The following is a 9,185-nucleotide window of genomic DNA, read 5'->3' on the forward strand; positions in this document are numbered from 1 at the left end:
AATGACATATATTGATACTTTTAAATATTAATTACATATTTAGATATTAAATGTGTATTTACAAGTTACATATCACGTAGTAGTATGATATTAACATTGTTTATAACAGACATATCATATTATCTTTATGTCGTAAATCTGAGGCTAATCTTAGGAAATCATACATAAGTTTATCTTCTTTTAGACGTTATATTAGTTCAGAATGTAACTTTGTAAACCCCCATAGTTATAACTTTGAAACAACTCTGGATATTGGTGATTTATTAGTTATAGATTAAAAGGCTTAAGCATTGAGGAAACTCAAAAGATTGTTAAAAGTTACATTAAGGCAATGTTACTTTGAATACATAGGTTATTTAACAGATCGTGATTTATATATTTATAAACGGTGCTTAAAAATTCAACACATAAATTCATCTTATCACAAGAAATAGCGAATTTAACCATTTTTTAAATCAAGCAATGTAATGTTATTATGAGGTTCATTTAGACAATTAATATGGTAGAAATCAATAAATATAGACATCAAATGACAAAGGCAAAAGCCATGTTTCTATATAACGAGTCTTCAAATTTCAAAGAATGTAATAAATAAGGTTAAGCAAATACAATTTAATATGAGAGTGAACTATTCAAAGGTAAAATATTATACAACGAAACAAGTTGTGTTCTTAGTCTTTCCCCTTCTTCAGTGTATACAGAACGTATTGTGCATTTTAATATACAAGTTTAGTATAATTCATAAACCTTATTAGTTTTAATTATTATTCGATTTCCTACTATATTCTTTCTGTATGAAATTTCCTTGTGAGAAAGAAGGAATAGATGAATGGGAAATTCTTTCTAGGTGATAGCGTATACACAAATTGTGTAATTGTGATATAAAACACCAATTACAAAAAGTTTTAACTGTTAAAGTAGTTAACGTTCTTTTTTTTAAGTTTTAAATAATGTAAGTAATAACGCTGCTCAGCTTTATAAAAATATAAGTCTTGATAATTTTAAACATTTTTAAATGATTGTACTGTGACTTTATGCGTAACTTGATTAAAATAAAATAGTTAGTTGCATGTAGATGTAGAATATAAAAGGTAATTAATAACCCACATATAATTATACATAAAAGCACTTATAATTTTCATAGAATTAAAAATAACCTACCTAACACGGTGTAACGGTATTTAAGAAATTCGCAAGTGGCTATTATTTTATACCGATTACTTAACCTATTTGCACTGTCAATTCATTAATGTGGCTCTTAGTTAATGAGATAGGCATGCATTTAATTAACTTACACACGATAAATTTTGATGTATGAAAATTTATTGTGTGTGATAAAATTTATCATAATTATTATTTATTATATAATTATTAATTTATGAAATTTAATTTCATTGCTTCTTGTGATTTAGGGACTCGTAGATGATAACCATGGTTTTACTCGAAATTTCCAGCAAAGTAATAAGAGTACTATGAAAACTCAGATTATTTTTAACGGCTGCTAATGTATTCTTGATATAATTGATAGATATACAGTTATATTCCTTTTCGATTTAACTTATTTTGTTCATGTATAAGTTAGCGAAACATTACAGCATCTGAGACATTAAACTGCTATTTAGGACCAACATGGGCTTGTTTTGATAGAGTTAAAGGTCTGTCCGTCTATAACATAGACTAACTCTTGATAGAAGTCTTAACGTCTTTTAAATTGAAAATTTAGGTCTCTCTTGGTCGAAGAAAACCCGTATTGATGCTGGGATAAATGTGTCAAAGATATAAAAGTTGGTTTGCCTTTCAGCCTGTATGATTACTCCTGATCCTAGAGATATAACACTTAGTATATATGTTCCTATTGGTCCAAGGAGGCACTGTATTTATGTTACGGTCATAAAGTAAAACATATGTTTTAGGCTATTCATTACGTTCTGTCTTGTCGTTATACATAGAGCATTTATTTGATAAATATAATAGAAATTATTGTGACTCTATGAGTTGTTCCAAATACATAAAATAATAAACGAGTTTCACGTTTTTACATCGCTGATCAGAGATATAGTGGCTGTTACATGATTAGGCAAAAAAAGATTTCATGTGACTGTCATATAAAAGCATGAAATTAAGATAAATTACTAACATATAATGTTAGTATGTACAAAAATTATGGTACAAAAGACAATGTTGATGCTGGGATAAATGTGTCAAAGATATAAAAGTTGGTTTGCCTTTCAGCCTGTTATGATCACTCCTGATCCTAGAGATATAAACACTTAGTATATATGTTCCTATTGGTCCAAGGAGGCACTGTATTTATGTTACGGTCATAAAGTAAAACATATGTTTTAGGCAATTCATTACGTTCTGTCTTGTCGTTATACATAGAGCATTTATTTGATAAATATAATAGAAATTATTGTGACTCTATGAGTTGTTCCAAACACATAAAATAATAAACGAGTTTCACGTTTTACATCGCTGATCAGAGAAATAGTGGCTGTTACATGATTAGGCAAAAAAATATTTCATGTGACTGTCATATAAAAGCATGAAATTAAGATAAATTACTAACATATAATGTTAGTATGTACAAAAATTATGGTTACAAAGACAATGTTGATGCTGGGATAAATGTGTCAAAGATATAAAAGTTAGTTTGCCTTTCAGCCTGTATGATAACTCCTGATAAAAATATCCTACAGATATAACACTTAGTATATATGTTCCTATTGGTCCAAGGAGGTACTGTATTTATGTTACGGTCATAAAGTAAAACATATGTTTTAGGCTATTCATTACGTCCTGTTTTGTCGTTTACACATAGAGCATTTATTTGATAAATATAATAGAAATTATTGTGACTCTATGAGTTGTTCCAAATACATAAAAATAATAAACGAGTTTCACGTTTTACATCGCTGATCAGAGAAATAGTGGCTGTTACATGATTAGGCAAAAAAAGATTTCATGTGACTGTCATATAAAAGCATGAAATTAAGATAAATTACTAACATATAAGGTTAGTATGTACAAAAATGATGGTACAAAGACAATGTAATGGTCAGTATATTACAATAACATATTGGTGTTATTATGTGTATGTTATTTATATGTTTACGTACATTATATTAATACGTACGTACATTTATGCACGAGTAGTGTTCATGTTCATAAATTTAGAAAAATATAATGTCAGAAAAAAAAAATGTTCTTTATGCGTTTAACCTAATAAATACTTTTTGGATCTCCTATATACTTAGTGCAACTGACGATACAGTAGTTATTTTTAGTTCTTCATTTTATTAATAAGTTCATCATAGTTCGTTTGTCACACAGGTTATGTACAGGGGATAAATTTAGAAAAAAACTTTGATGACAAAGCTCTTGTCATAGTTTGGTATTGAAAATATAACAATACAGTTAAATCTGTAAAAACATGAAGTAAAGTTAGTGGTCTATCTATAATGGAAGACGGAGCGTACAAAGACTCGTCAGCTGTATCGGAAATGACAACGTGTGGGTGCTTACGTGGAGACCATGCAGAGCGGAGTCAGCAACTTACCTTATTTTCAAGAATGTTGCCATTCTTCAACAAATATTACCAAGATTTGAACCTGTTGTGAAAGACTTAAAATAACTCGGGCACAAACCTAAGTATAAAAATATATTTAGAAACTGTTAAAACATAACAAATGTTTACGATTTTATTAAAACCTCGAATATTTTAAATATTTTAAAGTTATTTAAATCTTATAAGCTCCAAGCATAAAGAAATATATTTCGGTAATAAAAACATTAAACACTAATTTGGTCTGAAAGAAAGAGTTTTTCATTTGACATTGTTTAGCTATGCAAAAAATCTAATTGCACATGTCGACAAATAATGCTACTCGTTCAGTCATACAAAAATTAAGTACAATTTAATATATATAAAATTTAATATATAAATTATATATACATAAAACAGGTTTGATTCTTTTTATCACTGAATGACGCTATATGTAATAAAATTAGATTACTTCTACATATTTTGAGAATTGAATGTATATCAGTATTGTCTCAAATTAGTACAAAAACATTAAAATCAAAATAGTTAGCAGTATTCAAACATCCTTGAACATAACCCTAAGTAGAATATACATTTCAATACTGTTAATACATTGAAATTTTTAAAATCCGATATCTTATACAAGCGCGTGTGAAACTGACTCACTCACTCACTGATATATAGATACAAATTCTTCATATTTCTAGGCATGCTGTATACTTTAAATTTGGCACGCAGGTAGATTTTACAATATAACCCACATGCAAATTCTGAAAACAGGACTTTTTATTTTTAAACCCTTCAAAACAGTCGAGAAAGTGACTTTTTTACCCGCATGAACATTAACCGGTCCTCCCTCTGGAATTTCTGGCTATATGGTACAGACTTGACATTTGGCATAATTCTACCATAGCGTAAGTACCTCCTAGAAAACACCTTATAGTAGCAAATTCTAAATTGAAATTACTCTTAAAAATTTATAAAAACTGTCCAGTGAAGTCTTTTCTCCCAAACTCGTCCCTACCTGAGCTTCTGTCTTAAATCTGGGGGCGGAATCGAATACAAGACAAAATTAAATTTCTGGCAAGAAATGTATAGTTAATTTTGGTCGTATCCCTAACGTTTTATCCTGAAAACGCCTTTAAATCAAAACTTTGAACTTTCCGCCTTAAATCCGGAAAATTCAATAACATAGGTGTATTTTAAACTCTCAGGCCTACAATCTAATTGTCAGACTAAACCTGTCCCAGAAATTATTTACAACAGCGATCCAAAGGCGAGTTTAATTAAATACTCTCTTAGCCGGGCAATTTACAATAGTTTCAATTACGTCTCAAAGATCCAGACAGAAAATACACTAAGTTCAGTACAACACAACTTGTTTTTCTGCTTGACAATGAATTCAATGAGAATTGAATGTATATCGGTATTGACAAATAATTATATCTACTAGACACAAAAATTAACTAAAGTCATATAGCACTGAAAATACATCGTAAAAAAATCTTTTAATAGGACAGGAAAATCTTGCAAAACTATGCTTAATACCAGTAATTGCAAAACGGGTCAAACTATGGAACTAACTTGACAATTGAATCATCAGTAGTAATTTGACAGTTGCTTCACCTAGTAACAGCCTGGAACTGTCGATAATCCGAGTTGTCCAACTGATTGTTTCTCGATGTCAGCATAACTTCAGGACGTAATCAAGATATAAGTGATTTGATGTTATAGCTTGGTTTCCCTTATAGTTGGATAAGTAATCAACAACTTTATAACTATTCTGCCATATTGTTATATCACTGCAATAACTTCGTATCGGCAAACTTTTCATCCTCTAATGTTACATTATTTTTCTCAAATTATACAAAGTATGTCCAAGTAAAAAATAAACATACTTTTTATATAATAAATTTAAGGTTAATAAAAATGTAAAACAAAATCTCTTAAAATTTCACAAATATAACGTTTATTAAATAAATTATACAGGAAATCCTGTATGCAAAAACACAACGCCACACGTATAAAAGAATAAATTAGCTCTCTGAAGAATTAATTCAAAATAAAAATGGCAAATATAAATTACGATTTTAAACATAATAGTGATTTGTTGTGAAGAAAACACATAACGAGTATTTTAAAAATTATTTCAAAACTAAACCGATTCAAACTATTAAAATTATTTCGTTAACAGTATAAATGGTAAAATTAACTGGTTGCCAGCATATTAGATTGCAGCAAAATATAAATTCTCATGTTGATTGATTCTTCATAGACCTCAATAAATTATTGTATTTTAGTATTTATAAATAAATAAATATATAATAAGCGCACTCGCGTTTGTGTGTAAAATTCAATTATCCTTCACTTAAATTTTATTATAGATTCTAAGTATTGAACTTTTTTCAATAATGCATTCTGTTTGTTTGAAATAACTAAAAACACAAAAACCTTTCAATGGATATCTGGACGTAGTAGACTGTTATTTATTAAATTTTGATGAATAGTTTTTGTTTTACCTTCTTCTCGGTCGGATTAACTGATAGACAATGCACTTTATTTATTTATAATAGTGGACAAACTTTGATTATTTTAGCATATTTAATTTAGGAATCTTGAATTTAACTGGTCAGAAATTAAAAGTTTAAGACAGTGTTGATTCCAATATTATAATAATAGTTTTTGATGTAATAATATCAAAGTATAAATTTTTTATATATTTACTATCATATTATATTCATATGTTATAAAAAGTTTAAAACAAACATAGAATTATGTTTATTGAATGATAAATAATTATTTTATTTCAATTTAATAGCAAACTGCATTAATTGTTTTTGTGTATTGCTATTTTAAGGATTTAAAAAGTGAATAAACATTCTAAAGAATAAAGTCTATTTACCAAAGGCAAACCAAGGTATATTTTTGGATGACAACACATATTTTCAGTGAAACAGTAACTATATCATTACACGGAACACTAAACCAGACTGATGACGTCACTGTACAACAGACCTCTCATATTTGTGTCACATGTTCTGTGTATCCACTGGAAAATTCACTCAGGCAGACTGATGATTAGTAACATGAAATTCTATCTCAGTATAATGAAATGTTTTGGTAATTACCATTATGGCTTAATGCACTCTTCAGTTATATTTTGTTTTATTTAAAAACTTTTAATGATTTAAATAGTTCAAGACATAAAAGAGTTCTTCTAAGCCATTATTTAATGGAATTAAATCATTATAGGACGTACTATTATACATTAGTATATGTTTTATATTGTTTGTTTCTGCATTTCAATAAAATTTAACTAGTTTTAAGTTAAGAATACGGACTTTGACTTGAAATTATTTATTAATTTTTAAGCAAAACATAAGGCTACTTTTTCAAAAAAGGTAGGAGAAAATATTTTTACTTTCTATCCGAAAGTAGCATTAAATTTCAAGCCCAGGTAAGCGTATTCCAAATATAAAACATTAGTTTAAAATTATTTTTATCTTTTGTACGTTAAACTAGTTTATTAGAGCAGGAGCTAAACCTCATGCGTATAAAGTCTAATACTCAGGTGTTGTATATTAAACATGTTATATTGTTGATTGAATATCTCAAATGTATTAAGGTATTTAACTAGGCATAAATGTAATTTGGTATAATTGAAATATTATTTTACATATAATTTGAAAACATTTGGAAATGTTAATTGAATTGTTATGTGTTGTTTATAATTATACATCGATTATAATTGCAAAAAATATCTTTCAATGGGAACTTTAAACTAATGATTAAGATTCTAATTTCTTATTTAAAAACATACATCTTGAATTGAGCCTACTTAAACATCTCACGCGCCTTGTCAGTAAAATATCTCAAGTTTTAAATTTAATTTTTCATATTTTTAATTAGTACTTTAATGTGGGACAGCTATTTTAAATATAATATAAAGTTATATTATTAACTCCACTTATAGGGTTATCTATATATATATATTAATGTAATGTAAATAACTAAACCCCTTTAAATTAAAACTTTTTATTACATACACGTGTTTCGGTTTTTAACCATCATCAGTGTACATTAACCTCTAAATAAATAAATAAATTATAAACAATTAGATATAAACATGTGGATCTTTTAAACATATGTTAAATTTAAATGGCCCAATTGTAATTTTCTTATTAGTAATCTGTATTTAATATTTAAATTTTTTCAAAAATTGGATTTGTCTTATTTTTCAGATTACTATTTAAAATGTTATGAGGATCTTTATTATAATTTAGATAAATATGTAATTCTTCTTTTGTGTTTACTCTCCTTTCCTTTCGATATCTAAAGTTTTCATGTTTTTTTTCAATATTTGTGTAGTTATGGTCAGTCTCCAATAAGTGTTCAGCAAAATTTAATTTTATTGTGGACATGTTATTTGTTTTTAAAGCTTGTATGTGTTCTTTAAACTTTTTATTAAAATTTATTCCAGTTTGTCCAATATTAAAAAGTTTTAATTTAAAGAGTTTTAGTTATTTAAATTACATTAATATAAAGTTAATTTTTTAATCTTAAATTACTTACCAATGATGGATTTTATTTGAAATATAAGAAATATTTCGTTGTGGTTAAGTCATTCTGACAAAACAACGCTGATATGGTTATAAGTTACCTTAATAAATTACTAATATCCTCGAAATTTAGTTTCAGGCGAGACAAAGTATTTCGAGTCCAACTTTTAATTCTTCATCGAGTTCATTAGTCTCATAAAGATTCTTATTTGAGGATTACCTTTTTCTTTCTTACTTTTTACGAATGCAACCGCAATTTTGAGCCAATATACTGATGCTGCATTTACAAGTAGAAATATAAATGAAGGGAAGTAATTTTAAGTTGTATTAAGTAATTAATTTTGTAGACAAAATTGTAAATAATATTGGAACCACCAAACCCAACTCCAGGATTTTGTTTTAATTAACAATTACTCTGTTTTTTTTTCAGCAACTTGGCAAGTTATAATTTTATTTTAATCTAGCTGCTTGTACTTTATATGAATTAATTATGAGTTAGCTATGATATACCGAGTATTTATTGCTATTATCAAATATATCTCTAACGTCATGTTTTTCGTTCTTTCGGTAAAAGTTACTAACATAAATACATGCAATATGGTTCAAAAAGATTCTTAGATCCAACCAATTATTTTTCTATGTTTATAAGGACTTAATTTTCTGAATTTTATGTATTTATCTCATTTCTTAGTTAAATTATTACAGAAAAGACATAACATCTTAGATTCCTTGTAAATATTCCTATACAATTTTGAACAATATAAATTATAAATTAATGTAGTGATAATTAATTTGTATTTCTTATTACTTATTGAAAACAACAGAATAAAGAAAATTTAAAATACGTTATAGTTGGTTTTGTCTATGAGTTTTCAGTCCTAAAAGAATGCAATAATAATTTTAAAATAGTTTGTTAAAATCTCATTTAAATGTACTCATTTGGTATAGCCCTTTTTATTCTATTTTCGTCGCCATTATCGTTAAATCTTAGAGCAATGAAGAGAAAGGTCCAATTTCAAAATGATTATATTTTATTACGGATCAATAAATATCAAAGCAACCAGCTTCGCTAAGTCTTATCA

Source organism: Homalodisca vitripennis, unplaced genomic scaffold (assembly GCF_021130785.1).
Source record: "Homalodisca vitripennis isolate AUS2020 unplaced genomic scaffold, UT_GWSS_2.1 ScUCBcl_129;HRSCAF=1308, whole genome shotgun sequence".
Classification (NCBI taxonomy): domain Eukaryota; kingdom Metazoa; phylum Arthropoda; class Insecta; order Hemiptera; family Cicadellidae; genus Homalodisca; species Homalodisca vitripennis.